This window comes from Fundulus heteroclitus, chromosome 18 (assembly GCF_011125445.2).
Source record: "Fundulus heteroclitus isolate FHET01 chromosome 18, MU-UCD_Fhet_4.1, whole genome shotgun sequence".
Taxonomy (NCBI): domain Eukaryota; kingdom Metazoa; phylum Chordata; class Actinopteri; order Cyprinodontiformes; family Fundulidae; genus Fundulus; species Fundulus heteroclitus.
Window position 1 is genome coordinate 30656329 of NC_046378.1, and position 23672 is coordinate 30680000.

General features: G+C 37.9%; 1 long non-coding RNA gene across 2 annotated transcripts; it reads right to left on the reverse strand.

Annotated features, from left to right (window-relative positions):
- Nucleotides 1-349: 349 nt before the first annotated feature.
- Nucleotides 350-22985, reverse strand: LOC118566782. Of its 2 annotated transcripts, none has more exons than XR_004933280.1 (3): nt 22960-22985; nt 10662-10779; nt 350-591 (listed from the first exon to the last, which is right to left on the reverse strand). It is a non-coding gene; the product is annotated as an uncharacterized LOC118566782 (long non-coding RNA). The 2 variants fall into 2 exon arrangements; XR_004933281.1 differs by lacking the exon at nt 22960-22985 and adding an exon at nt 10993-11115.
- Between the last annotated feature and the right edge of the window lie 687 nt (nt 22986-23672).

Consider the following 23672-nt stretch of genomic DNA (forward strand, 5'->3'; position numbering starts at 1 on the left):
CCCCTGCTATCCCTAAGGGACACATGTATAAACATCACATTGCAGCTGTCTGCACAGACTCTTCTGTTGCACTATATCTTATAGTGTATACATATACGTTATTGCACATTATTGTTTTTATATTTCTATTTTGGTGCATCTCATTTTATTTGTATCACACCTTAAACTGGGACCAGGGAATCTAATTTCGTTCACCTCATGTTCCTAACATGTGATGCAAGGACAACATATCTGGAATCTTGACAGGCATTAATAAAATCAGCAAACTAAAAAAAAAGAAATTTAAAATGCTGTTTTTTTTTATTTTAAGTCGATCTGCCTATTTGTGGAGTTGGCTTTGTTCTTGTATGTCAGGGCAAGCTCCTAATTTCTATTCTGATGCCTTCGACGGGACCGTAAGGTCAAACTGCTGACCAAAGGTGATGTTCCGAGGGGAATCCAAGGTTACGCTCCACAATGCTCCCACCTGGGTCTCTTTACAGAGGAAGTCAAAGGAAGAGGAAGACAGGGAGGGAGCGACAGACAAATATGCCACTGGATCTGCCGGGCTGGGCTCATTGCTCCCGGGAGAAGTGCCGGGCATAAATCTGCCTATGGATGAGAAAGAATGGCAACCACTCAACTAGGGGGCCTCAAAACACATTTTAAATTTTGTCAGGATGACACGTCTCATCCAGCACTCGGGCTGTGTTGACAAGAGTGATACTTAGTTGGCATTTATGCATCCAACTTGAAGGTTGTGGAATGTCAGATAAACCTACAAAGATGAAAAAGATGGTTCACCATTGTGTTTTATTTTTTCTATATCCTTCAAATTATATAGTCAAACACCAGATTTCTGTGAAAAATGCACATTTTCACAGAAATCTGACTGTTCGTAAAGGGAGGTAAAATTAAAGTGTGGTTCTGTAGAGGTATGCTGGGCACAAACTATTCTCTCTGCAGTGAAAACAGACGTTCCCTTGTACCACACTAATGCTGAATGGCTATTCAGTTGTTCCACGGAGTAGTTATCAAAGGGACAATTAAGGCAGTGTGAAAATCTATAAAACTGTATTTTACCACTTTTTAAAACATGACTAGCAATGTTTACCACAAGCTATCTACTGCAGGAAAGATATTACCTGCTGATTATGTCTCCACATAACCTCACTTGAAAAAAAAATCTGAGCAATCCCTTTAAATTAAATTTACAATATCAGACATGAAGCCAACCACAGTTTATTTATCACATCCCTCGATATGGTTTTCTGCGACGATTCAAGGCTAAATATGATAGTTAACAATAAATAACATGATGCTGGGTCGTATCTGGCCGGAGGTCGGTTCTTGCCACAGAATCTGTGAGGTTTGTTTGTCCTCGGCTTCACCTCGCTTCGCTGTATGAAGCTGTCAACCTTTGCAGAAGGAAAACCTGTTGTATACCTTTCCCAAGGAGCTTAATATCAGTGCATTATGTCAAAGTGCATAAGAGGAAAGAAGCAAGAGCTAGATTTCACAGGTGGAGAGTTACAATCAATAGTTAAACTAAAAGCCTCATGTCAAACTGTTCTGTAGCAATTAGTGTAGATTGATTTGTAAAATCAATCTCTGATAATTACCATTTATGTTTCTATCAGAGGTAACAAGACAGATTTTTTTCCCTGTTATTTATAAGCACTACCTGACTAATGGTCTTCAGGACAACCAGAATATTCATATCTATACTCAGTTTTGATAGGTCAAAGCAGTCAGATTAATTCAAATAAAATAAAAATAAAAAATGGTTCAGTAAATAAACTAAACTATTTTATTGCCTCAGATCTTGGAGTAAGATTTGAGACAATAAACGGCTCAAATTTGTTTAATAATTCTAAAAATAAATGTTTTGGAGTTAAAACTTTGAGACAGACTTTTTTTTCATATCAATTGAAATGTTTGTTTCTCAAGCACCTCTCTAAATTTAGTACCATTTGAAATCAGTTACTTCTTGACATTCATTTTAACTTCCTAAATTTAGAAAAACTTAAAAATACAACAATAAAATGTTAATATTGCACTCTATAACATTTCTTCCCCCATAATGAGTCTCCCCTTTGTGAAACATTTTTTTATAGTTCATCTGCTGTGTGTGTGTGTATTTTTTTTAAACTCTTGATTGAATTAGCTTCTCTTAAGTGTTAGCCAAATTATTAATGCAAATGCACTGATGCATTGATGGACAGGGGCATAACATTTAACAACAGTGCTAGCTTTGAAAAATGAGACAGCCAGATGTGATTAAGAGGGCCATGATCACGCTGTCAGTCTTCCAAATGGACAGGACCTCAGTGCTTACCTCTCTGCAATTCCAAGCCAAATGGCTGGGTGTGGAGACGTATCTTCACATTTACAGCACTTGCTCACTAAATCTTGCATTGGTCAATCTGGAGATGGGTTTTCGTGTGAGACACAAGTCCACTTTGGACTTGCAATCACCTTTAGTGTCTAAACTGATGCAGCCAACCATTAGCATTAACACTGAGTTTTAACTAGGAAATCGAACATGAGCTTAAAATAGAGTAATAAAACAGATGGAACAGTCTGTAAGATGGGTACCAAAATGCAACTAAGGAAATTAGATATGAAGTCCTGAGATGTCTGATATACCAAAGAATTTAAATTTTTAACCTTTAAAGCACAATGTAATTGAACCAAGATGAATATTGACCTTAATATACCTGAATGTGGCTTTTGAAAAGATTCATACTTGTGTGTGTGTTTCTCTGTTTTGTTATGGTCATGACAAAAATTTTGTATTTTATTGGGATATTGTGAAGCAAATAACACAAAGTAACATGTTGCTATGATGAGGAAGGAAAACAAAATATGTTTTTTTTCCCTATATTGCCTCATGGCAATTTGGAATGAGGCTGATGTAAACTTCAAGCTGTTTGGACGGTGCGAACATCATTTTGTATGTAGCATAAAGAGTTTAGTTTTCATTTGCACTGATCAGACTCCTTTGTTGTGTTGCCTAAATGGCTTGTGGCCAACTGGAGATAGGACTTCTTTCCACAATGGGTTTCCCCTCTCTTTCTCCACAAAGGCCAAGCTTTGGGAGCATACATAATGTCTAGTGAACAGAATCTCGCAGCTGAGTTGTGGACCTCTCAGTTACCATGAGCCTCTTGCCTGCTTCAACAAATAATATTCTACTTACGCAACCTTTAAGTTAAGCTGGACATTGTGTCTTTCTTATTCAAGGGCTGTTTAAGGTATTTTGTACAAGATTCATTACAGGCTTAATACCAATGCATGCCAGAGTTTTCTTTTATTATTGTTTAAAAGACCATTTATTTCACCATTTTGGTCTGATTCACACAATGCACTACCTTGCATTGGCTAATGACATGAAATTCAAGTCAAATATGACGCCCTTTGCACTTTACGTAATTTGCTAAAGTTCTATCTCGAAATTGAACAGCCACTATATTATCCTTAAAAAAATAAAGTTTAACATGTATGGATTGTGCATTGAAGTTGTCTAAAATAATTGGGTATGACACGTGTAGATTAATTTAATTTAAAAACAATACTTGAGGACTGAATCAAATCGGTTTAAAAGTTGCAGGCCACCTTATTTGACTTTTATTTAATAAATATATGTCAGTAGCTCACTCTGGTTGCATACAAAGTTTTTATGAAAGATTATCACATCTTGCTGGCATATTAGTTGTTAATTTGGTGTTTTATGCTCTGTTTTTGCTCAGTTTGTTAGTAAATAAAGCCTTTTGTTTTTTTTTTTAAAAAAAGTGTTAAAAACAAGAAAGCAGCTAACGGCTATTTGCATCTCCAGGCAAAACAATGAAGAATGTTCCAAGAACTAGTGTTAAAAAAAAAAAAAAAAGATATGATTCCAAGAGGGAAAACACTGGAATGTTGCTAGGAATACAGTATGACTATTAATGTTCACCGAAGCGGCACTCTAAACCTGCCGATTGCTCAGATGTGACGGCAGAGTTGATTGAAATGAGTACATTTTCTGATATGAGGCTGTTAAACTTGCTGTTAGATCAATTATTTTAATTAATAACGGTTGGTCTTCGATCACGCAGAGGTGCTTTACTGTGAGGCATTTGAGAGGATCAGGCTTGGTTCGGCATCATTTAATTTTGATTTATTAATTAAGCAAATCGACATTATCATAGTTCTGCGATACCATCGCTAGATGACGCCACATCTGTTTATTTCTGCCAATTGTGCAGGGGCTATATTTATCCACAAAAAAGGACCATCAAAACATTATCAGGATGGAGGCTAGGTGTATATAAAGTTATTTTATCATGATCAAACAGTTTTTGGTCTTTTTTTAAGCTTATAACATGGCTATATACACCTTTAAACCTCAATCTAGCATTTTCAGCACTGTAATGCAACACATTTGGATATAGTTTCTAAGTAATTTCCCTTTTTTTCAAGCTGCATTTTTTTGGATGCTGTGAGGCTTCTTCTACAGCAGTGGCTTCATTAATTACCCTCATGCTGTTTCTGCTTGAACTTTTATACCTACATTCGACTGTGTTGAGAAATGACATGCCTGCGTGTTGTTTAGTCACACATAAACTCTGCAAGGGACCAATTAATCAAAGTAAGCTCAGAAAAGTAGTCTGATTAATCATTATGGCATTATGTTAGTTTAAGAGACACATTTAAGACTTGGCTGAGATTAAATTATCCATTGGTCCTGAAATAAACTAAATCCAGGGTAATGGAATAGTACTTGTAGTCTATAAAAAAAAAATCATGCCCTCATTAGCTTGCTTAAACTCTAGCGCCAATTGCTAATACACACTTTCAGGAAAAAGTACAGTTTTGAAGCTCTGACTTCATGGAGTATAAGAATGTTGTACGTGGAGCAAATATTACAACAAGGCAAATAAAAAAAAAAAAAAAAAAAAAAAGTGTTATGGGAACTGGTTTCTTGGAAAGACGTGACCCAGGCAGGAAGCTGCATCATTAACCCCGTAGTGGTGATAGGAGTCAGTAAGGGATGACAAGGACCTAAGAAAGACTGACAGCAGAGTAGTGGAGGAAAGGGACAGAGGAAGTGTCAGTGTTGCTTTAGAAGGCAAAGAGAAACACTAGCTGACAGGTGAACCCACGAGGATTGACCAGCCTACATCCAGCTTTCAGCTAGCGCTCATCTGGCACTGACAGAGCTTTTATGTCAAACAGGAGAAAGAGCTGGAGAATCCATACAAACAGCCACACGGGTACAGCTGTGGCTCACCCCCACGCTAAGCAGCTTTAATGATCAACGTGTAATGACAACACAAGGACACAATGATCTGCGTCTCACACGGTGATGCTCAAGTGGTAGCCACATCTGGACAAGATCTATTTGTAAACAAGAGCATAGTTTAAACTATGCATGCTACTCTAAATCAGTGACTTTAAAACCCTTAAACCGTAAAACAAAAAAATAGTCTTTTATATAACAGAGACATATGGGGAGTGAGAATACCTGACAGCATTTTTAACAATCACCAATATAGCAGAGCCTGTCTTGCTTTTTATTCCAAATCAAATTAGCAGGACGGCTTGGCACCTGAGAATGCTCTCTCTCCACCGATCATTAGTTCAATACTCATAGCAATAGGTTCTGCATGCACTTACATAACCAATGAGAGGATTTTCATAAATCTCAGCTTGTTTATGATATTTTTATTCAAGGTCAGGAGCGGCCATGTTTGTATGTATGTGCAGGAGAACATCTCATTCGGATTTCTAAAGCCGAGATAAAATCTTCAGTGTGTTTTGACAGCCGTGAGTGTTAATTAGTGCTGTTTAATTTCCCGTTATGCCTTGAATCTTAAAAGGAAATCTCAATACGGGGAGACAGCCGTTGAAATAATTTCCCTTCTACTAATTACACTCACCAGTCCTTTTATTAGGTTCAACTATTTAATGGCTTGTTAACATAAATAGCAACTCAGCCAATCGCAGGGCAGCAACTCCATGCGTTTAAGCATCTACACATGGTAAAGAGTTTGTGAAGTTCAAACCAAAGAAAGTGGATTTAGGTGACTTTGAACATTGCATGGTTGTTATTGCGCTGGTCTGAGTAGTTCAGAAACTGCTGAGGTAGCAGGATTTTCATGCACAATCATTTCTTCTCAGATTTAGAGAAAGTGGTTGGAATGTAAGAAAACACCCAGTGAGTGGCGTCAGATTTGACATAAAATGGCTTGGTGCTGTCAGAGGTTAGAGGATAATGGGTTGACTGGTTTGATATGACAGAAAGGGAACAGTAGCTCAAATTCCCACTTGTCACAACAAAAGGTACGCATAATACCATCAAAGCACAATATGTCAAATCTTGAATCAGATGGACTACAGCGATTCAGGACCACATTGAGTGCCCCTACTGTTCACCAATAACTCAAAATTAAAACTTAAAATTCAGATCAGGATCATTACAATGAATAACAGCATTTTGAAAAAAATAAAAAAAACATTGCATTATTTTGGCCATGCCCATTTTCAGCTACCTTATTCAGGTGGTAATGTCAAAATTTAATGTCAACAACTTTATATTTTGTTGATTTTGAACTGTTCATGCTGTTGTATGATATATCAAACCATGTTTTTTTTTTTTTTTTTTTTTTTTCAACATGACAATGAATTAACTGTTGTCTAATAACCTCCAGGGACACCAGATTACAATCAATATAGCACCGGAACTGGAGATAAACCATGGATGTGGAGGGTGTGACACTATATCAGTATGAGCCAATGTTTTTAAAAATGTTCCAAAGACTCTTGCTAAAGAAAGTTTGCCAAGATTGATAAAGGCAGATGTGAAGGCAAAAAGGTTGAACCTTGTTTGGACCATGTATAACTACTAGAGTGGCCTGTGAATTTATGTTTGAGCCTATTATGGACAAGAGTAATGGTTAGTTCTCAGTTCATCTGCTGACCCAACACTATAAAATAGACACTCATCTTACTTCAAGAAACTCTCAAACTAGTATTCTGAATCTCCTGTTGTGTCAAAGCACAGGGTAGTCTATAGTGATCCAATTTAAGCAGCTAGTAACAATTTATACAAAGAAACTAAAGGATTTTTAAGACAGAACACGTGCAACTATAAGTTAATTTCTTACCATAAGCCACTAGGCAGCTAGTTGCTACTGGAAGAAGAACTTCTGCTGTTTCTCCATCTGCATGGAGTGGGGTCAAAACTGCAGCACAGCTGCCTTCTTGTGTCTATAGAAAAGCTACTGAGACAAAGCTGTAAAAATCAAAAGTCCTGGAGTTTTTAAATGGTCTCATAATTAGTATCATATTTAGTTACGATTTCATTTAAAAAAAAGGGTAAAACCAACATTCAATCTAAATTTGGCATTGTAACCATTAACTTCACCCCTAAAAGATTGTATAATCCTTAATCTAATAATTATATATCACCCAACACTATCTGATTATAATTTCAGCATGCATTTTGCAAAACACTTGCCAACTCTGACTTTAGAATCTCGCTTTAATCAGATGTTGTGAAATTTATTTAAATGCTGCCGTTTAACACAGATTTGTATTGGCAAACAAGCAACCTTATACATTGGTGAGAAAACAGTTTGCCCTGTTTGTCATGTTTCTTTATTTATGAATGCATTAGATCAAAATTTTAATATTGGACAAAAATAATACAAGGAAACAAAATAAAAGTTAAATGTAGGTTTTTATTATGAATGGGGTGGAAAGGGGAGGGATCCAAACTTACATGGCCCCTAAATCTTAGCCGAGCCTGCTAAGCAGCAAAGACTGCAGTCAAGTACTTACCATAACATAATTTGCCAGGACTTTTAACAAGGCCACTCCAAATTCTTAATTTTCTCGTTATCAATTCAGAGGTGTACTTGCTGGTGTGTTTTGGATTATTGTCCTGCTGCAGAACCCAAGCGCGATTCAGCTTGAGGTCATGAACAGATGGCCGGACATTCTCCTTCACGTTGTTTGGGTAGACAGCAGAATTCATAGTTCCATTTACCACATGGAGTCTGTCAGGTCTCGAGGCACAAAAAACAGCCCCAGACCATTACAATACCAACGCCATATGTTATTGCTCATACATTGTTAATTTTCTGAAATGCTGCGTTACTTTTATGTCAGATGTAATGGGACATACACCTTTGTAAAAGCTCAACTTTTGTATGGTAAGTCTACAGATATATTCACAAAAAAGTGTTGGAGATTATCGTCTTCTGGCACAACTGAGATGTTACCTGGCAAGCCAACTTAATAATGTGCAGTGCTCTATGTTCTGCACATTATCAAGCTGGGTCTGCTCCCATCGAATCTGTTTGGGGAAAGGAGAGAGCTGCAGCACAACTCTCCGAGCTGATTTGACGAAGCGACACCTAGTGCCCGCCTACCTATTGTTGGTTTTAGTCAATCACGGCAGTGGCGTCTCTGCTAATTTAAGTGGGGCACAAAAACTCAACACCTACTAGTAGCAACTAATTTTATTTTATTTTTTTATGTATACAACCTGACACAATAGAAACCCCATTTTATATAAGCTACACGTAAGTAAAAATTTTATGCATAAAATTGTGTATAGAAATATTTTATTTTGTTTAATTTTCCTACAATTTATTCCAACAGTTTTTTGTTTTTTTACTAGCTTTTAATTTTTTCATTTTCCAATGTTTTAATCATGTGAAGCACTTTGCATTGTCCTTGTACTGAAATGTGCTATAAGAATAAGTTTGCCTTGCCTAAATTGTCACACACTATCTGGTAGAACGTTAACATAAAGTGTGCAATTCAAGTATTTTCATTGGACGATTCGAGCTTGGGACCAGAGGATTTGTGCCCCACAACTGTCTACTGAGAGCGGGTTGGGCATGCTCACTGCAGTTTCAGATGTTCGTTATTTAAACAAACGTTGGTGGGCCGGCCCCAATATCAAGACACCTCAGGAGGATTTAGCCTATTGAGCTTGTCAGTATTCTGGCAACTTACACATATAGACACAAATGTTTCTAACAGAATTTTAATGGTAAGGGAATCTGATCTTGTTTACAATATTACTCCATAAAGAACGATCATTTCCCACTGATTATTGTGAACATAGAACTCTACAACGCCATCTGGTGGGGCCAGGCCCTGCTGGCCCCAAATGCAGAGATGCCACAGAATCACGATATCAATGCAAAACTACAACAAGTTACCCTAGTCAAGGTACTTCTTGGTTCTTCTTTCACAGAACTTGTGGATTCTGACAAAACGGTTCAGCTGTGAGCTCAGCTGCTCACAGCTGGTATGTCCCGACTTAAACCATAATATTGCAATGTGATTGGCCCAAAACATTTTTGATTCAGTCACAAACGATTGAAGTAGGAGCTGTAAAAGATGGATTCTCGTTTGTTTGTGAACGCACAGATACCATGAGAGTTAAGCTTGCAGGCAAGATTGAGCCCATATGTTTCTTTAACTAAGCAGTGTATTTCGACTTGGAACACGAAGGCCAATTTTGTCTAGTCTTTTACTTACGGTGGAGTCAGAAACACTGGACACAAGTGAGGCCTTTTTTGGATGCCATTCTGCAGTCTTTTGTGATCTGTCCTCTCATTTACTTCGCTTTTCATTTGTTCCTGAGTTTCCCCAGTAATGGTGGTCTACTACCCTTTTTATTTTTCCTGCCAGGTCCTACATTTGAGTGTTCTTGATTGAGAACAGGTGTGGCAGTAGTAATGCCTGAAGTGGCCAGATAAATTCATCTCCGGTTTTCTGTTTACTTGTGTCATTTCTGTCTAATCTTTAAATGTATTTAATGACCTGAACCATTTAAGCAGAAAAAATATGGAAGAACGTACAAAGAGATCAAACATTTTTTTTCTCTATAGCAGTGAGAAAATGTGTATTCTCACTGCTATTTTATTAATATAAACAGAACCGGTTTTAGTCAATATAATGGATAACAAATAAAGTAAAAGCTTAAGTTATGGAAACTGGACTGCTAATGAGACTAGTTTATAACAACGCTGTGACAAAAGATTAATAGGTTGTTTTCAGACACCAGCTGTGAGCTTTGCCCTCTTCGTCAGGAAGCCACAGTTTGAAAAAAAAAAAAAAAAAGACAGTTGGGAAGCAATTAGGCAATTAATGAGCAATGAAAATAGAGTGTTCTGTGAGCTTTTTGCAGTGTTGGGTACTCTTAACTCAAATAAAATGATGTTGAGAAACTTGACAGACAAGAATGTTTTTCCCCTTTCCTTGGTTATTTATTAGCTAAACTGTTATTTATTTGTTTTATTATGGGTCAAACAGAATTTTACGTTATAACACATGACGAATGAAACTTCAGACATAAGCTAGACAATTGTATATGTTGTTGGTCAATGTTGTTGTATATCAATAGGCAGCAAATTATTCAAATGAGTTTCAAGATTTGCCTTCAAACCTAACTCTTGTGGCCGAAGAGAACAACTGTCCATGTCATATTTTTCTACTCTCTCTTTCCTTTACAGAAAGACAATAGCTAAATTTTAGATTCTGTCAACCTCTACCATCAAAGGAAAACAACAAAAATGTGACAGTAACAGAGATTTTAGGTTGACCTTCCGCTTAGGAAGCAAAAACTGTTTAGGAACTTGGTGCTGATAAAAGCAAAACAAAAAGAAAGAAAATCTGACCTTTATCCTCAAGTTCAATTTGATGTGCTGCCAGCCTTGACTGGCACCTGATCCTGTTCACAGGGACCGCCTCAGGACATCTATCTTTTCTAGTTTTGCATCAGCATTGGGTTATGACCTGTAAGGTTGCAAAGACAAATCACAGTTGTTATGGTACAGATGTATCTGAATTACGGGACTGTATCTGCTCAGAAAGTTGTAAATGATATACAGGGCTTGGGAGCAATAAGACAAAGGTGTCATTGGGGAAATAAGCTACAAAATGCTGAAATCCAACTTAAAGGCTGAATTCATCCACAGATTTATGAGCAAAGCAGACAGAATTTCGTACCATCTTATACAAGCTGAACTTTGAGGCAGCAGGATATTCAGTGAAGTTGTAACTCTTCAAATACTCGTAAATGTTATCATGAATGGAAAGAATTGCACATTTTGTTCTTCCTGGTCAAAACTGCATCTCTGCGAGGGAAAAAGATAAGTCCACAGATAGAATTGACATTTAATTATAAAAGGTGAGTTATAATGCACATTCCCAATTAAGGGTGAGAGCACACCAAATTCTATTTCCTAAAGAAGTATGCACGTATATAATTCAGAGGACTAAAAAAAAAATGTTGATGTGTACAGCTGGAAAAGGGTAACGAAGAAAAAGGTCATGAGGAGCAATCAATCATCCAGAGTGAATCCATAAGAAGTTAGCACTGAAGATTATTGGCCATGGTTACAAAGGATCACATTGTGATCTCCAAGTAAGTGAACGCCTCTTGCACCTTGACAAACGATGTTCAGGAGTTCATCCTCAAGGAAGCGCTAGCATACAATAATGTCTCTTTCTGGTCTGACAAGAGCAAAACATGAAGAATGCAAATCTGTTCATCTTCAAATTGTTCAAAAACATAAATTAGGTCTGAAGAAAACAAATTTACAAAAGTAGACATATTTAATCTCCAAAGCTAGTCTATGGAGAGAAAACAATTTGCTGCATTGCCTAAAACACCATCTTTCATATGTAGTGAATAATCATGGTTTCTACCCATTTTATGTCACAGATAACCTTCTTTGTATGCCCCCATTCATTATACGCATCCACTTAATTGTTTAGAGTTCCAGGGGGTTGGAGTCGATCCCGGATAGCGATGAGAGAGAGACCCGGTGCAGAGTGCAGACAGGCTACCAATATGGTTCAGGACCAGCATTAAAAACAACCAACCATGCACACGTGTTCTCAACTGAGGGCAGTTTGGATTACAGGCATGCTTTTTGACTGTTTGGAAGAGGGAGTGGTCGCTGAGGGTGAAATGCAATGTGCATACATGGGGGGAAAAAAAAGGTGAAAAGTATACTCAGTGAGGCTTGACAGTGAGGTTCAAGCTGTGAGGCCACAATGCTAATCATCTCACCAATGTGCAGCCATCAAGATGAAATGTTATTGTGGGGGGGGGGGGGGGGGATACGTTTTCTTTTAGCTATGTTGAGAGCAGCAGATAGTAAAACAGAAGTAATAATATTTGGACCAATAGAGGAGAGATCAAAAGTTAACACACAGCTTCAGTCGCTTCAGCTAAAAACCACTAATCAGGCCCGAAATCTGGGAGTAGTGATGGACTCAGACATGAACCTCCAAAAGCATCTAAAGACAGTTACAAGGTCAGCTTTTTATCACCTGAAGAACATTTCTAGGATTAAAGGACTGATGTCTCAGCAGGATCTAGAAAAACTAATCCATGTGTTTATTTTTAGTCGAATTGATTACTGCAACGGTGTTTTCACAGGCCTGCCTAAAAAGTGGGTCAGACAGCTGCAGCTGATCCAGAACGCTGCTGCCCGTGTCCTCACTAAGACTAAGAAAGTAGAGAATATCACCCCAGTTCTAAAGTCCTTACACTGGCTCCCTGTATCTCAGAGAATAGACTTTAAAATACTTCTGTTAGTCTATAAATCCTTAAATGGCTTAGCTCCTAAATACATCACAGACTTGTTATCAGTGTGTCAACCCTCCAGACCACTAAGGTCTTCTGGCTCCAGCCTACTCTGCATACCTAGAACCAGAACCAAACATGGAGAAGCAGCATTTAGTTCCTATGCTCCAATTATCTGGAACAAACTTCCAGAAAACTGTAAAGATGTGGAAAACCTTAGTGCCTTTAAATCAAGATTAAAAACACATTTGTTTAAAATTGCCTTCAACTGTCCTAGTTAACTGAATCACCACTTTTTTGTTCTATTTTCTATCTATATTTTATTCCTACTTGCTTTTATTCTGTTTTATTTTGCTATATTTTAATCATGTAAAGCACTTTGCATTGTCTTTGTACTGAATTGTGCTATATAAATAAATTTGCCTTGCCTAGTTTGCATGCCCTCCTTAAGGAGAATTCCTTGTTTTCCTGAAACTGACCTACCCCAACCCTCCAACCTTTAAAACGGCCAACAAAAAAATCTGAACAGTGTGGCATTAACAGCTGAAACTTTTTGCTGAAATTCTGACTGCAAGTCTTTTGGTATACATCCTTTTCATCTTTGACCATCTGGAGACTTTTTGCTAACATCAAACATAGAATTTCACATCTTGGCACAGATTGTCAACTGGATTAAGGTCTGCACTTTGACTGGGCTATTCCGGCATATGAATATGCTTTGAGCTAAACCATTGCATTGTAGCTCTTACTGTATGTTTGGGGTCACCGTCCTGCTGAAACAAGAACCTCCACCGCAGTCTCTTTTGCAGCCTCTTACTGGTTTTCTTTCATTATTAAGCTCAATCCATCTTCACTGTCGCTGCTAGTGAAAAGTCTTCTCACATCACAATGTTGTCACCAATATGTTTTACAATGGGGATGGCATGCTCAGATTTAATCAGCAGTGTTTGATTTCTGCTATACATGGTTTGTATGCAGGCAAAAATATTAAATGTTGCTCTCATCTGACATAACACCTACTTCCACGTTTCCTGTGTCCCCTACATGGCTTTCATCAAACTTAAAATGGATCTTAGTATAACTTTCTTTCGACGGTTTCTTCTTGGCACCCTTCCATGAACGCCAGGTTTGTCAAGTGCATGAGTAATAGCTATCCACCTGGGTAGCTATCGCCATCTCCAGCTCCTCCAGAGAAACAATGAGCCTCTTGAGTGACAAACGCTTGCAAAGTACAATCAGATATGGTGTTTATAAACCCTTTATGTCTCCTCAAGTCTTACTAGGAGTTTTTAAATTAAACTTTAGGTTTTCCTACTCAGGTACCAAAATACACTAACATTTGGGGTTTCCTTATGAATCATGGAGCTTGCAGATAAACCTCAAAATCAAGTGGATGACATGATCACAGTCGTCTGCGAGACAAGCATTAGTGATCAGTGTGAAGAATGTAGGGTGGTAAACGACCTGGTCTAGACAGAGCAGCTCATGTGAAAAGCACCAATATACCAACATTCAAGAACTTAATAGTTCAGCACTGTTAAATGACAAAATTAATACAAGTTTACCAACTAAAAATTTTGATATTGAATTATTTTTAAACAAATGCAAGAGAAAAAAATGTTACTCTCCTGGATTATCTAAGAGATTTAATCCCAACATCTTTGACAATGGATAATTTAGACAGTACTTAGACATTGACAAATTTTCAAGAACATTACAATCTAAAATGGTATTGTTTCTAATACATAAAGATTTTATCTCCAAAATAAAAAAATAATCCAATATTAATCTAACAAGATTTTTTGAAGGGGATCTAAGTAGAATGGGATGCTCGGTTTTAAACATGCAGCCGATGTAAAATTAAAAAGAATGTTTTTGTACATTTCCACAAAAATAGACTGTATAAATTACAGACTAAGATTAAAATTCACAAAGATAAAAAGTGAATATGCCCACCAAACAGCTTCATCAACAAGTCTCAAATATTTAAAATAAAACATGTGATGTTCACTCTTCCTTTTTTAAAATCAACAGGCGTGTACGGCAAGAATGGCTCTAGGGGCATGGGAGCTGCAGCAGAGGAAATGGCACTATAATCAATAGCTTCCCAGGCTGCTTGTTAAAAATGCCATTTCCATCTCCAAGTCGTTGAGAGGGTCCTTTACCAGGAAAGAGCCACATATTCTCTCCAGACAACTAGCGTGGTGAAAAATGGAGGACCACTGTCACTGACCAATATTGATTATATGTGAAAATGTGATAATTTTGTATTAACTTGCCTCTAGGAGGCTTGTTCTGTCAGCTTTGCAGGGGAGAATGAATGCCTTCATATCAGGCTAACAAAAATATGAACCATTGCTCATTTCAGTCTCCAGACAAAGAGGTTAGTGTCAATCATAGAAGTTTAATAATTTCCTCAAGACAAAGGCGGAGAATGTATTGGATTAACATCATTATTTAACACACTTATTTCCATTTCAAATAAATGCATTCTCCTCATTGCAACCACTTAAGAAGACCCTGTGCTCTGTATCCTACTTATAATTATGGTTTTCTTAATCAAAAGGGGACAATGTCAGACACTTTGCTATTCTGTTGTAGTGGCTTGCTTTATAGAGAATTAATTTAAGACAGAAAAATTACTTTTTGTGTGTGTAAAAAACATTATGTGTGCGCACACACACACACACACACACACTTAGACAAATTTAGCCGCCATCGCAAGAGGCCTTAGATGATAAACAAAATGTGTCTAAATCTGAGAAAAGTAATTATTAGGATTAGAATTGTGGTTTATCGTGAAAACAATTTGAAACAAAAATTCAATTTCAGGGTATGGTTTGGGTTTACGCTTTGCGAACCATTTTTCCATTGCTGTTTCGTAAAAGGTTCAATAAAAATTGCATTACAATACACAGTACGCTTGCCCTGCTGAATGCTATTTGTGTGCTGAATTAGCCAGTTTGACCATGGTATAGACCATTAACTATATCAGCTCAGCCTGGACAAGGTGCTTAAAGGAGTATGGTAAAGACAAGGACATCCTAGATATCTCAGACGCACACTGGATGGCAGATATATCCTTTGCTGTTGAAGTGACTGCACTAATTAATCAACAAACTACTAAGCTGCAAGGCAAGGGCCTCTTTGCACTCAAAATAGACAGCTTGATGACAGCTTTCATGAAAAAGTTGAAGTTTCTTTCAAGTCAATTAGAGGGCAACGTTCACTCACATGTCAACACTGCAGGAAGTCACACTGTCAGCTAATAACCTCCAAAAGTATTCATCCATGTTAGGGGCACTGCATGGTGAGATTTCAAGAAGATTTGAAGACTTCAAAATCAGAAAGAGTGAGGAGCATATGTTTTTTTTTCTCCCTTCACTCATTTATGTTGGTAATATACACTTTGATGTCCAGCTTGATCTCATTGATCTGCAGTCTGATAATCCTCTGGCAGGCATTTTAAATCAGTATCGCGGTCAGAGTTTTATTTCTCACGACAAGAGGAAATCTTCCCATATTTAGGAGGATGTTGGCTCTCTTTTGGATCTACCTACATCTGTGATCAAACAGTCTCAGTGATCCATATTTGTCTCTGCTGTCCTTCACACATCCACCTCAGACATTCAGCCTGACTTCAGTGCACTTGTTCAAGCCTAACACAGGCTAGATCTCTACTACTGAACATGAAGAGAAGGGGAAACCAAACAGAAAACACAGATTGCAGTTATAGTTTTTAAAGTTAGACTATTTCATAATTGGTAGAAGAATGCTAATTTTCTGATTGCCCATTGTGCAGTTTCACATGTTTGCCTTACTGCTGGTTATAAATGTCAGTTGGTTAACAAAAGCTAAGATTTCTGAACACTTTGGAGAGTCTTCCTTAAAAACACTGAAACATTTAAAGAAAGGAAATCTAACTGCAATGCCAAAAATTCATACAAAAAAGCAAAGTGGGACAAAAACATTCAGACCAGGAGGAGACAACTATCAAAAGTTGCTCACCTGCAACTGTGTCCATGCCCATCCTTTGGAAAATTTTCCTGCAACTCATCTCATGAGCAATTGAGAGCCAGGGGCAGGACACACATTCAATGTGTGCTAAAGTATTACATAACTGGAGCATTCAGTGATGCCTTCTCCTAACACACTCACCAAGGGAGGTACATGTTTTTGAAGATTGCTATACCCCAACAACTACTAAAAGTAATAAATTGTTTAAATAAATTTCATATTTAATGTACTTTTTGCCATCTAATATCAGTATGACAGCAATGTTTGTGCAATAGTGTGATGCAACCTGGAGTTACCAAAAATGACATGCATGTTTTTGAACAGGTTGATATGGCTTACTCACAGACCACTTCTGTGGATACTGAGACACCAAATTTGCACCGCCGTTACAGGCTGGAGAATAGAATTGAATAGTACCTTAGTGAGGAAATTCAGGTGTATCAGAAGCAAAATGATAGGCAGATGCACAAAAATAGGCAATAACTTGTAAATTTTATGTCATTATTCCGTGTTCATTGTTAGTTTATTCTGCAGAGTTTCAACACTTGATGCTGCCTCGCAGATAAATCTGTGGGTGCAGGTTGTAAAATTAGATCAATTTTTAACCCGTTCTAGTGGGAACAAAAAAAAAAAAAAAAAAAAAAAAAAAAAAAAGCTGGAAATTAAATGGGAAAGTGACTAAACATATTCTCCAAACTAAAAACAAACAATCAAGATAGATATTTACCTTCTGTTCACGCTCAAATGACTCCCAAATGCACTTTCTTTTGAAGAATACAAGTACAAAGGAGTTTGAGTTCATTGGTTCTGTGTCAGTATCTTCCTTCTGTAGCGCAGCATATGTAAATCACACAGCACAGAAGAAAGGAAAATGAAAGCAAGGACTAAATATAGCTTTGTCAGCATGACAGAAGAATAAAAGCACTCTCAGAGTCATTTTGGGATGCAGTGTAACTGGCTCTCTCTCAGGCCCTTCTTAGCAAAGCGATGGGGGTTCATAATTACAACATAGCCTCAAGAAAAATACAAATCCAAAGCTCCCGGTTCTTATTGAAGAGGCAAAAAGTCATAAATAGAGACTCATAAGAAAATACCCCATAGTGTTTATTAGTTTCATTTTTTTCCCCCTTTCTCCCATTGAAAATTCAATAAATCTGTACCAATTCTCTCACGCTGTCACACACAAACTGCCTGGTGAGGCTTATCCTTGCAGGCATTTTGTCCCAATCTCAGAGCCTGGCTAGTCAAGCGATGGCTGCAGCAGAGATATTACACTTTGCGTGCCATATCACAGATGTTATCGGACCTCATAAGCACTTATATTCAAGAAGAAACATATTAGACATGGGGAGGAAGAAAGAAAAAAACGAAACAATATTGTTTATTTGTTTCAGAGTGGAATCCATATGAAAAATGTAATATATGTGCTGCCCCTTGCACACAGATATTGTGCAAAACAGTCAACAGAAGCAAAAGGTGAAATTAAAATGACAGCAGACGTTGCCATGTTTTCGCTCAACGTCTTGTCTGGCGAAGAACAAAAAAAAAAAAAAAAAACAACGTTTCTGAATCCCCAGGATGTTAAAATACCGCGCATGAGAAAGCCAAGGAATGTAAAGGACACCATAAGGACTTCAATATTTTGAGAGCCCAATCATTCATCTTCTGCTAGTGGCGGCTGACTGAAATTGTGTTGAAATGCGTGTGGGTGGAGGTGGCAGCTGTGACAGTAGTCAGGTATATCAACTGCACAGTCATAATCTCTCTCAGGCTGCTAGTGAGCCACTACAGCTGTCAGGAAGCGGCTGTATACAAATGCACTGGTTTGCCCAGAGAAACAGCAAACAGATGTCAACGACAACAGCGCTGTCAATCCTTCAATACCATTAGGAATCTCTCCGTTTAGTAATCTTGGTGAGCAAGTGTATGTACATATTTCAAGACATTGTGAGGGATTAGCCACCGTTTTGTTTTTTTGCATTAAAATCTTAAGCACTAAACTCTCCCCAACCCTTTATATTCATACTTTAAAATCTGTTGCAAGTCAGCCGCAAAACATGCTGTACAATAAGCCAGAGCATTTTAGATCAGGATTAATTGACTCATCCTCAATCTTGTTGTAGACTGTCTGGCATGGCAAGCGTGCTCTGGCGCCTATTGTTTCTGCCTGAGGAAGAAGAAAAAGAAGAGCTGTGATGAAAGATTTAATCTTTTTATTTACTTCTAATTTAAGGTTCGTACATTTCTTCTGATCCCAAGATTATTCTTTTTAATGTGGAGCCAATCTGATCCAGTCTTCGTTTTAGACTGGATACAAACGTCGTTCTTGGGTTGGATTTCACCGATCATTTGGGGAAAAATAGCTTGTGAGAAACTTGATAACTTGCGAGGCTGCTGTTACAGGCTAATTTATGGAAGGCTAATGCAACAACAATAATAATAAAATCAGAGGATACATAATGTACTTGCATGCACTTTCTTAATTTTCCAAGGCACCAAGCAATAAAAATCTCAGTATGCATCTTGACTGTTGTGGTAGCAGAAAAGCACGGCTGCATTATGGGTAATTCTGCCGCTGAGAGTGGCATCATAAAGACCCGCCTCCCGCGCTGTGATTGGTCCGGTCTGTTTTGGGCCGAAGGGAATGGACAGATATACGCTCTGTAGGCAAACAGCAGACTCATCATGAAATCATGTAAACTGTCACCTTCACCCATCAAACTCAGTGGGTGGGATTAGAGAGACTCTGATGCCTGATTGGCTGCTTCATATTGAGCAAGACAAGAGAACTTTTTAGTTGAATATTGACTCCGAGGTATCATATTTTCCATAAAGTGCAGAAATGATATGTTGCAATTTGTTTATTACACACTGGTTGAGTAAATCCAGCCTCCATACTCCTAGTTTGGTCTAAAATCTCTCTAGAAAGTTCATGGGAGAACCTTAGCCAGCGTTAGCAAGTAGGCGGGGCTAATGTTGATCCTGTCTCTTACAGCTTCCCCCATGCTGGACCACAACCACAGCGAGCTCCCTCGCAAAATCTTTAGATATATTTCGGACTAAACTAGTATGGAAGGTAACTAGGCAATGGAAGGCCCATGAAGGAGCCTTCAATTTAGCCCCGCCCCTGACAGCTAAACAGTGCCAGCTTGTAGTGACATCGCAGCTGAAGGAATTCTGCAGTGACACTGAAAACGTCTCTCATAGAACAAAATCTGCAGCATAAAATGAGATCATAACCTTTTATTTTCTAACAATGTTTGAGTTTTCACAGTCTTATTTTTCAATGCCGAATCTCTTTCGATATCGCTGCAAGTGATTTTTCCATGTTTGATGTTACATACCAAATCTCTTTTCAAAGTCAATGCAAGTTGTCACTGTTTTATCTCCACATCTATAGAGGCTGGAGTTGCTCAACGAGTGTGTGGTAAACAAATTGCAACACGTTATTGAAGTTATTTCTGCTCTTTACATCAAATTATTGACCTCGGAGTCAATATTCACCCAAGAAGAAGTTGTCTTGTCTTGCTCAGTGTGAAGCAGTCAAGCAGGCGTCAGGGTCTCCCTAAAGGCCCATTCATACCTCACGTAAAAGACGGATACGGATACGTGTGGAGTGTTTCATACGTTCTAACCGTCGATTTCGTCCGTACTTTGACACGAAAATTGGGAGCTTACGCTTACGGACTCAACGGATCAATACGGAGCAATACTACCGGAAACGGTGGGGGCGCTATTGAGTTTGTAGTACAAAATGTCAACAAAACCACGAAGAAGGTTGTAATTCTGGGCTTTAAACAATGGCGGGATTCGAGGAACAACTTGCGGAGCTTGTCCGCAACTACCCACACATATGATGTGTCGTGTCCGGGGCACAGGGACAAACAAAAAGTTTACTTAAGGAGCAAATACAACAAAATCACGTCTTGGACCGTCGCCATGTTTGATCAGTGACGAATCATTGGCGCCCAGCACTGCCACCTAGAGGAAATATTGGTTATTGCGCACCTCAACGGACGGAGGTATGAAGGAGTCAACGGATAGAACGTACGGACAGAAATACGGACGTGTAGGCCAAACGTAGGGTATGAATGGGCCTTAATCCAGCCCACTGAGTTTGATGGGTGAAGGTGACAGTTTAAATGATTTCATGATGAGTCTGCTGCACGACACCATGACATAAATAAATACAGAAACGTACAGTTATTTATTTAATTTTCCATTTAATTATTTCATGTCACATTTATTTCATGGTAGATGCAATGGTGCATTTATTTATTTTATTCTACATTTCATTAATTCATGGTATATTTACATTTATTTATTTTATGATACATTTATTTAATAGCGTCCCCCCGTAACACTCCATATTAACTACGCTAATTCTAGTAATTGCAAATAACAGTCATTTAAGACTTTAAATAATCATCATACTGCATGTTCTTGACTTATTTTACTACAAAAATAAATAATTTTCATAATTCATAACTCATTTTCTTAGTCTTTCACATAGAGACAGTGTAATGTGGATTCTACTAGCAATTTTTTTTTATACCCAGTGTTGGCAGAAAGGTTTGTTTAATTACAATTTTGGCAATTTATTTTGTGGGCTGCAGCTGCCTTTCAGAGCATTTAATCTGGATCAAAGAGAAAATAAATAAATAAAATAAAGAAATTGGATCAGAGCATCTCTACCTATACATCGACATGCTCCCCCGGCTCAGATCGTAACAAACAACAAGCTAAATTATCACAACTGCACGATAACACACAGCTACACATTTCAATGGACCCAGGTGACTACGAACCCATTCAAGCCTTGGGTAGATGCATAGAACAAATGTGTGTTGATGTACCATAATTTAATTAATTGAATAAGAGCAAAAACTGAAGTAAATATTTTTGGACCAAAGGAAAAGCGAGCAAAAGTCAGCACATAGCTTCATTTATTACAGCTAGGAACCATGGATGAAGCCCAAAGTCTGGGTGTAGTGATGGCCTCAGGCCTGAATCTTCCAACTCACATTAAGACGACCAACAAGCCAGCCTCCTATCACCTTTAGAACATTTCCAGGACTAAAGGACTAATGTCCCAGCAAATTCTTGTAAAACCTCACCCATTAATGTATCTTTAGTTGAACTGATTACTCCAACGGTGTCTTAACAGGTTTGCCAAAAAGGTCAATCAGACAGCTGCAGCTGATCCAGAAACACTGCTGCACATGTCCTCACCAAAACTAAAACAGTAACGCACATCACGTTCCAAGCTCCTTTCACTGGATTCTTGCATCTCAAATTATAGACTTAAAAACAATTGTATTAGTTTATAAATCACTGATAGGCCAATCAGCAAAATACAAACAACATTTGTCACTGTATCAACCATCCAGACCACTCAGGTTCAAATTTACTCTGCAACCTCAGAACCAAAAGTGGAGATGCAGCATTCAATGTTTATTGTCCATTAATCTGGAACTAATTTCCAGAAAACTGTAAAAATGCTGAAGCCCTGAGTTCTTTTAAATCAAGGTTAAAGACCCATTTGTTTAGAGCTTCCTTTGTTCTTATTAAACCATTCACTGAAACATCATTACTTTTAGTCAATAGCTCACGTTTTCTTTATGTTACTGCAATGTACCTTTTTCCTCTTTTCTTTTGTTTCCATCACTTAGAATTATCATGTTACTGAAATGTACCATACAGATAAACTTGCCTTTCCTTTATTTAACCAAAACCTTTGCTTTCATTGCTCCCTTTTACCCGAGATTACAAAATCTGCATGAAGTAAAGGAAAACTTTCAGATGTTCTTGGAAACATCTGAAAGTAGACTAAATGTGGCAGTCCATTTGAGTTGTTGTGCAAGTCAACTTTAGTGGAATTCCTTTCACAAGATTTCATTTATGCTGTTTATTTTAAATCATGACAGACAAATGTGCAGTAGGACTATGCAACGTAATCTATCATTTTAAATCCAACATCTCTTTAAAAAAGGCAACAAATACACATATTAGTGGCTGAAGATTTAAACAAGCATAAAAAAAATTGTAATGGTTGAAGGGTATTGTGGTTCTATGATTTTATTTTTCTTCCACATCAGATCTGTGATGTTCTGGGTTACATGAGTGCAGTCTCTTTTCGCAGGTTTTCAGGCACCAGACCAACAAACCATTAACTTATTAACCCACCTTCGTAAAAGGTATCGAGAGTAGTTCTAGTTCAGTTGTAAATCTAAGTTTCTTGCCTTTAAGTTCCTTACATTAGTGTCTCTTCATTCTCCTAGGAACTTGTTGGAGTCTCACCTTGTGTCCTCTCTGAAAGCTTTGTCACAACGCCAAGCAAAGACCAACAACAAACTGCTTACCTTAAGTCTCAAACTTCAGTCCTGGACCTGCACCTTTCAGATGCGTCTCGCCTTCAACGCACCTGACTCAAATATCTCCTTAGCAGAGCTCTACAGAGCTTGACTGCATGCTGGTGAGATGGTTTAGTCATTTGATACAGGTGTGTAGGGCAAGTGACACGTCTAAAAGTTACAGGACACCCACCCTAGAGGATCTGAGTTTGAGACCACTGCCTTAAATAGGGTGTGTCCAAATTCAGGTGCTGTTGTTAAAATATTGTTTGTTTCCACATGTAGGTAAAAAAAAAAAAACAACAACAACCATGACATTTATAGTTCAGGAATTCTTGGAAAGAAGTGAAATAAGCCAAAATTGGTGTTAAATTTGAGTCACTATTCAGAAGTTTTTAAAAGCAAAGGAAAGGCACAGTAGTGGAAATGTTCAATGTCACATAGCATGAGTGAATATATAATGAAACTGTGCACTCCAATTTTAATTGTTTGTATAGGCAACCTTGGGTTTGACCTAAAACAGAGCCCTTCTATTGACAACACTATCAGCAACTTACCAGAATCTCCCGAGCCCATCACACTCAGTAGCAATGACTTCCAGCCAAGAAAAAAAAATCAGTTTTGTCAATCCTCTTTTTTCCCCTTTTTTTGTTTGTTTCCACTTCATTTGGCACTGCATGAAGTAAACTCTAATTAAACAATCATGCCCATGCAGCCCGTTC